The 8,319-nt window shown below is 36.8% G+C and overlaps 1 long non-coding RNA gene across 1 annotated transcript in view; it reads right to left on the reverse strand.

Annotated features, from left to right (window-relative positions):
- LOC145693581 (uncharacterized) overlaps positions 1 to 6,375 on the reverse strand; it is a 99,600-nt gene extending 93,225 nt beyond the window's left edge. Inside the window, exon 1 of the long non-coding RNA XR_014132808.1 lies at positions 5,897 to 6,375. This is a non-coding gene — a long non-coding RNA (uncharacterized LOC145693581). The remainder of the gene's footprint in view (positions 1 to 5,896) is intronic.
- Between the last annotated feature and the right edge of the window lie 1,944 nt (positions 6,376 to 8,319).

Here is an 8,319-nt window from a genome sequence, read left to right on the forward strand (position 1 = left end):
ACATCCTAGCAGGAATACAATCGTATGATTCCGTTAGGACCTTTTATTGTTTCCAATCTAATATTTACTGAGTTCTGATATCTTCTCGGGGAGAATATGCGCTCTTCGGGGCGCAAGATTTTTCCTTACAAGTTCAGTATTATTAGTTCAACGTATTGAACACACCCAGAGCTTATAGTCGTTCAGGATGTGTGAGGTTTTGTTTCTTGTAAGTAAGAAACTTCCACCTGAGTACTGGATTTACTCCTGCTCAATCCAATGAATACATTTTTCTGATTGTCTTTATCTCTAAAGAAACTAACAAACACAATATCACAATATCACAATATATATAAAAGGGAGGATCCAAGGGGGGTCTATAGGTGCTATAGCACCCCCTTGACCCTCTGGTATACACTGGATAAAATGGACTTCAATCCTGTTTTACACTGGATAAAGCGGCAAACTATGGTTTAGCCCCTCCCTTGATCCTGTCCTGGATCCGCCCTTATATATATATATATATATATACAAGGGCGCCCATCAGGGGGGCAAGGTGGGGCGTTCCCCCCCTCTTTAGAAGAAATTGTGCTTCGGAAGATCGAAAACCCAATAGATATTTTAGAATACTTACCGCAAAATTTGAGACTACATTTGAAATGTCGCTTATACTTGCCCCCCTTGGAAACCACAACATGGGCGCCCTTGTATATATATATATATATATATATATATATATATATATATATATATATATATATATATATATATATATATATGCCACTTTTTTCATGTTTAAATGTGTTCATACATGTTACGCAGTTGATTGATTGATTTGTTTTTATGTCTTTTGTCAGCAGTCACACTCACAGTGGTGTGTCCGCTGTTCTCTCACAGGGAATCAAACCAGTGATAAGTACACAAAAAGTAGTACGTTAGTCATTAGGGCAACGAAAAGAGCACATAGTAGTAAAGTCAGCTTGGAATCAAGTTCGACCATTTTAAGAAAAGGACGAAAATATAATTGTAAAATTATTTTTTCTCACTGTGGTATGCCAGTCGATTGTTTGTCAAGATTTGTGGGCAGCATGAGCGCCAACTACGTGGGTGCTCTGGGGCTTCACACCCGCAGAAATAACCTTGTGGGTGCGGCGCACCCATAAGATTTTTGATTTGATAGGATATAAAATACATATTTCTCACTTGCCATTATCAAAACAAATAATAAACAATTAAAACATTGAGATGGAATCTCTAAAACATAATTATTTGTTTCAAATGTGTTTGTGTAATGGCAACCAAGCAACACACTTAAGTTAGTCATTTTCTAGTTTATGCTCACAACAAAATCCTTGCATAATTCTTTCTGCAATACCATTAAATCATTTGCTTTTATGAAGATTTTTGTTTTTCATTTTAATTTCTATAAATGTGGTATTTTCTTTTAGTAACGTGTTGATATCATAACCTCTTGTAATCATTGTGCATCATGTAAGTTGTTTAAAGTATACATTTAACTTTACGATTGCATGTTTGAAAATATTCATTATAATAATTTATCCTTAACCTTGGACCCGGGTTTGAACCCATTTCTCTTGCCTTTAAGTCAACCGTGTTACAGGCTGAGCTAGGGCAGCTCCAACTTATCCTTATAGTATTGGTATATTTTACTTTATCATAGCACAGCCCTTTATGATAGTGTTCACAAAAAAAGTTAACTAAAAGGAAATCAATTAAAAAAATATCGAGACTCCCCTGAAAATATATAACCAGGGACGTATGCAGGAATTTCTTTCGGGAGGGGTCCAAAGCTTTTAGGGAGCGGTCCAAACACAATTTCAGGCTAAATTATGTTTAAAAATTGCCCCTAAAATTAGACTAAATTCACAAAAAGTCCGGATTTGGGGGGTCCGGACCCCCAGGATCCACCCCCTGCGTACGTCCCTGCATATAACACGTCCCACGATTGATATGCACCCACATAAATTTTGGAAAGTCGGCGCCGTTGGTGGACAGTGTCTTTCAGCCGAATCGCCCGAACCGGATGTTAAAATTGTCTCTCTTCCTGTAGGGCCATACTTACGGGTAAAATATCTCTACTACTAATTTTGAATATCTATGTGATGTTCTCTTCCAGGTTTCAAAGACACAATTAAGACGTTCTGCAGATGACACATGAAACTTTAGTTATTACAGCAACTCATCAATGGCCATGTAATTCTGCAAATGTGCAGACACTGTTTGTTTCTATAACATGTGTTAAGTTTCCTATCAGAAAGGCAAATTTTGCGCTGCACCAATCCGGCCCGATATGAAATGGGGCTACTGATGTTCTCGTTTCTGGTATAGTAATAGTAATACTAATAGTATTAATTTAATTATGTACTAATAATATCAATATTTAAGTTATCTTATTATACTAATTATAGAGTCGGTTGATACGTGATTTAAATGTCAATAGTGTGGGTGGATACCGAACAGTTTGTGCCATATCAGTAACAAAACCTTGAAGCAATTACAATAAAGCTTGGGAGGTGGAGAAATTTGTATGGCATCTTCACTCACGACCTGAAAACAACTAATATTTTCATATAATAATCTATCATACTTATATTTTTAACATTGAGATAAATATTTTATCTAACGAACTCTGTTCGCCATTTTTTTTTTTATTTTAGTACATTTTGAAAATGAAATGAAATATCTCAGTTTGCGTGCTACGGTTATGCCGTGTAGGGTAAAGGAGACGGTGATGATAAGAAATGAATGCAATGACAGAATGAATAAAGTGAGAGGAAACAAGAGAACCCCGAGAAAACCCACGGACAATATGTTGTCTGCCACAAAGTCAACTTGGCGCGAGCTGGGATCGAACCAAAGACCACTTGCATTAGAGGTGAACGTTACACCACTGAGCCACCGTACTCCCTACTTTAGTACATTTTAAATGGTAACAAATACCTGTATTTAATAAAATATTGCAATTTGTGTCGTAGGGGCTTTGACTCAGTTAAGTCTCTTATAAACCAAAACGGTAAACTAATCATTTACCATAATACGGGGTTACTTTGCACAAAATATGAAGAAAGCTGTACAGTTGTCTGTCGGTAAAACCATGAACTGTAAAGAGAAAGTTTCAACTGCCACCGTAAGATAGAACATCTAACTGTATTTTGGCTATAACGTTGGCGGTTAACACCAGTTCTAATTACACGGAGGGTTTGTTGTTGTATGGAAAGCAGTCACTGTAAAGACCGCCAAAATTTGAAAGATATCACGTACAAGAATTTCCGTCAAAGTTAAGCTACTTTCGTAGAATACTACTGTATATAATGGGACTTTGAGACAATAGTTGAAATTGAAATGTGAAACGTTTTAAAGTTATAAAAAAGTAAAGCTGGAAGAAGGTGGTTTCAACCTCTTATTGGGGTTACTTTACGTAGGTGCAAAGTACCTCTTAGGAAATTATTACTACTGAAACCTCCTGCACTATAAATTTAGGTAAATCTCCTAATAGGTAGATGCCGGAATGAATTTCTTGCTGAAAAATAAATTATGAACAGTGGCGGATCCAGAAAAATAGTCTGAGAGGGTCTTCACTTACAAAGGCTTCGTTTGTTTTTAGAAATAACTAGACTTTTGGGGGGGCTTGAAGCTTATACCCATAGAAATGACTAACATTAGATTTTTTAAAAATGAAATCCTGCAATTTAGGTGCACTTCAGCCTGAAAGTCCCAAACCCCTAAATCCTCCACTAATTACGGTTGGGAACAAGGGCGCCCATGTTGTAGTTGCCAAGGGGAAGCAAGTATTAGCAACGTTTCAAATATAGTTTCAAATTTTGCTGTAACTAATGTAAAAATTCTATTGGGTTTTCGATATTCCCAAGTACAATTTCCTGTTAGGGGGGCGAGCGCCCCACCTTGCTTCCCTGATGGGCGCCCTTGGTTGGGAAGATGTTCTTGAACATAAGGAACAACCAAGGCAAATGAGTTGACGAGGATTTTTTTCTTTTTCTGTTCCTGAGTTGGCATTTTTGTGGGGCGTATTCTAAACTATTAGAATGTGGTTCCCGTGCCGGTACCAAAAACTACGTAATTTTCTTTACAAATATTGGTAATTCGTACTAAGTATCGATACCAGTACCCTCATTCTAATATCAACATTTGTAATTGTATTCAGTTTTGTGTAAAGTAAAATGTATAAATACTGATGGGAAAACATTGCACAGAAACGTTATATTCGTTATGTTGAACATACTTTTTTGTGTGTGTGTTGTGCAAAGTAACCCCAACTATGGGGTTCTTTGCACCAAAGTTTATATTTCAATAAGTATGGTCATACTGAATGTTTACTAATGAACTTGCACTAATGTTTTCCTTATAGTATATATCTAGCTATTATAGATATGTTTAAAATACACTGTTCTAAATCATTACGTTTGTAAGTTACATGCGATTTTCTTTAAAATTCTTTAAATCGTGCGCAAAGTAACCCCGTGCCACCGGTAGGTAGTCTTACGGTACCATGCAAAGAATTTAACCCCTAAATGATTTTTTTTTTTCAAAGTCGATCTCTAAATAAATCGCTTTTCGAAATCCGAAAATGCGAGATTCATTCCGTTTCATTAAATACACTAGGTATTTTCAAGATAAAGATTTACAAGTCAACTACTCCATTGGTGTTAGCAGCATGTAAGCTTTGGTGGCAATGGGAGTATGGAATACCCACAGAAAAGGGGGATCGCGGTCCTTGCCCAGAAAATTTTTAAAAAAATGTCTTTGTATATTGAATTTTAAAGCATTTATTTACTTAAAAAACAAAACAAAAAAAAAAAAACAATTTTAATTTTATTTTTACTTTTGTTAGTCTAGTTTTTTTAATGAGGTACTGAAAAAAACAGACACACATACTTTAAAGTTTGTTTTTATTCAAACAGTAAAAATCGTGGACAATATCGTGGTGGTGGGTTTTCTCAGGGTACTCCCGTTTCCTCCCACTTTCTCATTCCACCAATTCTTACATCATTATTCACTTGTTTTAATCAACGTCTCCGTTAGCCTAACGGACATAACTGTGCAGGGCCGTGCCGTGGAAAATGAGCGCCCGGGGCGAGAGTATACGACGGCGCCCCCATAAGTATTTTTTCCTTTTCTTTTACCTCTTTTCTCCGGATTTTTCGCCCCCTTACTTCGGCGCCCGGGGCCGTCGCCCCGCTCGCCGCCCCACGGCACGGCCCTGTATCTGTGTGACGTTAAACTAAAAAATTTCATTTCATTTTCAAACAGTAAAATTCAATCTTGTTTCACAATTTTAATTAAACGTATGTTTAAAACGCCTACGCTAAAAAAAAAGCAAAGAAAAAAACGACATATTGCGGGACGAAAACAGTTTTACAAATATTGTGGGGCGCCACGTCCCCGGCGTCCTCTGTGAAATAGACGCCCGTGAACTGCTTAAAATTTCTCGCTGTCGAGAATTATTAGGAAACAATTTGTTCATTTGTGTTTATTTATCTTCAAAAATATTCCTTAATGAATAGAAAATAATTAATAGCAAGTAAACGTATTTATTAATAGCTTAAAAATCGCAACGTATGCTGCGGATTCACAGGGTTCCATGGACCCTACATTAAAAACCACTGCATTAGACAGCGAATTGCACACAAATACAAATAAAATTCAACACCAAATCCCCATATTAATAGAGCACAATATTAAACAATAACATTTTGAGTTTATGAAAAAGTCTAATTCCTTTGGTTTCGTTAGTAAAATATAGTTTCCTCGAGGCAAGCTGCAAATTTTGACTAAGCAGGCACCGTGCAGCGCTTTATGACACAACAACCACTTAAAAATATCTTTTATAATTAAAGGAAAATAAAATAAAAGAAGAATCAACACAAGGAATTCTTACCTTGATTTATGTCACTGGAGATCGGCCACACAAAAATTTTAACGTTATTTTCAAGACTGCCAGATCCTTATTAACAAAAAATCCCTACAGAAACTTCCACTGATGTCATGAAGAATGCAATAAACATTGTGACCAGGAAAAGGTTCTTTAGTTAACTCCATACGCTATGATTGACCTTTCATCAAGAACTCCAACATAACATTTAAGAAAAATAATAGGGCGGGAATTTCCGTCCCCGCACTAGGCATTGGGAAATTCAGTCTGCATGCTGTCATCTTCCTTTGTGTTGACCTGTGCATGTATGTGTGTATGTGTGTGTGTGTCCAAGTGCGAGTATTATTGTCAGTTAGTGTGACGGCACAAAATGGCCGAGCATAATTCGGCCAAGCAGACGTTGGCAACGCGTGGATTTACTTCCGCCCACCACTTTGACTCCCGACTGGGGACCCCCTGGACATGCCTCTTACAAGTCTCCTCCTCTTAACGGGGAACTGAATTGCAGCTGGACAAAAACAATCCACTATTTATATACTCTAGTACAAAAATAAAATGGAATAGCATTTGTCGTTTGCTGTTCACATCAGTTTTTTTTTTTTTTTTTTAAGTGATTCAAAAGTGTGTACTGGAGCCGAGGTGGGTTGATGGTAGAGCTCTCATCTCAGATGCGTGGGGTCTTGGCTCGATTCCATCAAAGACAATACTCAACCAGAATTGCCATATTACTGCCGTGCCCTCCAAGACAACTATCCGTATCTGGATGATAAGAATTTTAATTGGTTTTAACTGAAAAGATAATAACAATAGGATTAAGAAATTCGGCTCATTTGTTCGAAATTTTGTTAACGTAAAAACAACTATTGCTATAACTTAATAAATGTAAAAGTTATATTAATCCAAATATTACAGAAGACCTATCCTATACGATTTATTCCTTCAATCAGCGGCTAGGGCCGATTGGGATTGCTCTGGAGACCATTCCATGGGTCGTGCCTCTCGGTAGAGTCCGGTTTTTATTGAAAACTCGGGAAAATGCCTCGTTTCCCTGCTTTCCCTGCAACTGGTTTTAGCCAGATTAATTTACCTTGTATGTGTGAGAAAGAGATGTGAGCAGACAAACTGACGACGACCGTCTGGTGCAGTATGCAAGGTCGAAGGAACGATTCATGGCGCAGCTGGAACATGACCCATACGATCGAGTTCGAAACCAAGTCGGCTTTGTGGTGGACAAAAACCGTGTCCATGGGTTTTCTCCGGATTCCTCCATTTCCTTGCATAATTTTCGTTCATTATCATCGTCACGGACTCCCTTAGACTTGTGGTGCTTGGGGTCCCGGGTTCGATCCCAGCCCCCGCCAAGTGAACTTTGTGGTGGACAAACACCGTGTGCGTGGGTTTTCTCGGGGTTCTCCTGTTTCCTCCCACTTTCTTCATTCCACCATTTCATTCATTATTCATCATCACCGTCTCCTTTAGCCTAACCGGCATAAACGTGGGACGTAAAACTCAAAGATTTCATTTATTTTTTTTTTTTTTCATTTTTCTCTTAGACTTCAAACATAAACGTGGGATGTTAAATTCAACTCAATTCCGACTTGTAATTATATGACGCCAATTGAAATTGAAAATAAAAAACAAAACTCATACGATTTGGCAATAGTGTAGAAGGGCAGCGATGATAACGCTTGTGGATAGCCTGTATGGTATGTATAATGTTACCAAAGTCTATACCATTATATCGTCCCTCTCGAGACAAAGGTGTGTAACTTATTTTTTTCAACTTTTCCAAAACTTCTGTTTTTTGGACGACAAAAATAATTTAAGCTATTATTTACCGGTATATATTTTTGAAAGTTTATAATAAACTCCTGATCATAGTCTGGGCTCTGATTTCCCCTTGCCATTTTTTTTTCTTCTAGATCCGCCAGTACTGGCCAGGCTATAAGTACTATTAAAACTAAAATTTTAATTAAGCTTCTTTTGGCACAACAGGAAATGATAAGAAAAATAATCTTTAAAATACCTATCCTAAGCTGGAATAAAGATATATATATATATATATATATATATATATATATATATATATATATATATATATATATATATATATATATATATATATATATATATATATATAAAGTATACGTGCTCCCCGGGAAACGAGCTTCACCGTTTTTGAAACTTTCCCTTTCAAGGAAAGAGAGTGAAGCAATTTCAATACTCTCTAAATTTTCCTCTGTTTATTCAGAACGTGCCTAATGTGAGGATTCTCTTAAACTGGTGGAATGAAATTTGGTACATAAACTCTTAATTTAACATTATTGAAAATGTGTTTCAGCATTTTCACAAACTTCGCTCCTAAGATGAAAAAAGGAACGTAACGTAACGTTTAAATTCTGGTTTCTTATTTAATATTTACACCCTGG

The sequence above is a fragment of the Thermobia domestica genome, chromosome 8 (assembly GCF_964235325.1).
Source record: "Thermobia domestica chromosome 8, izTheDome1.hap1.1, whole genome shotgun sequence".
In the NCBI taxonomy this organism is placed as follows: domain Eukaryota; kingdom Metazoa; phylum Arthropoda; class Insecta; order Zygentoma; family Lepismatidae; genus Thermobia; species Thermobia domestica.